Below are 941 nucleotides of genomic sequence, written 5' to 3'. Positions count from 1 at the left end.
ATCCATATGTGGTGCGGTGGTGGTGGGGTTGGAAAGCGAACAAGTCGAGTCGCTCTAGACAACTGCACTGGGTAAGGCGCCGGGACTAAGCTTCAAACCACAGAAAGGGGGAAGGGGGGGGGGGCTCATGGGCTGTGTTCCCTCCAACGGCCCCCGCTGTCTCTCTCCCTCGTGCGGCTCAGACAGTCCGAGTCCACGGCTCCCTGCGTCAGACACGCAAACACTCGGACAGGCCGCGGCCGTTGTCTTGCGATTCGCGGTGCGCTCCCTCCTGGGACCTGGGACAGGAACGTGGTGCTGGTCTTTTGTTTTGCCCACCCTCTCTCTCCCTGCGGCGGTTGTGCGTCACATCGCATTGTGTTCCGCGCAGGTCTGGGGGTGATTGTATACGGAGACGGGTGCGAGTTCTCGGTGGCGGCAGAGGAGAGAGTCTGTTGTAACCCTTCCTCGAGGCTGTAGTGTGGTGCAATACGGGGGCCTATTCATTTCCTCTCGTCGTCATGGTGAAGTTGTCCCTGCGGGCGAGGGTCTATTGTCGAGGCAAGGCCGTCTTGCGCAAAACAGAATTGTCGGCATGCATCGACTTGGTATTGAGATGCCAAGAGAAGGGACATCTCAGAATCTCGAACAAGCCATGAAAGGCTGGGCACGATCCAAAAGCCATGTCACGCAGTATCAAGAACAGTTGGCCAAGAACAGTTGGAAGATAAGGTATCATATTGTATCAAGGCCAGACAGCCGAACAGACCCTTTTAACCCGTCATAATCCGTATTATGTGTATCCCAGACTCCCCCAAGATCTATCCTGTACCCATGCTCGCTAAAGTATCGACAAAACAAATAGTCCCAAATCTCCATCTAGCGGCCGCCAATCTGGCCCTTGGGCAGAGGGGGAATCCAGACACGAGCACGTTGAGGCCGATGTGCATGCAGCCAATGAC

This window comes from Verticillium alfalfae, genomic scaffold (genome assembly GCF_000150825.1).
Source record: "Verticillium alfalfae VaMs.102 supercont1.5 genomic scaffold, whole genome shotgun sequence".
Lineage (NCBI taxonomy): Eukaryota > Fungi > Ascomycota > Sordariomycetes > Glomerellales > Plectosphaerellaceae > Verticillium > Verticillium alfalfae.
This window is presented reverse-complemented; position numbering follows the sequence as displayed.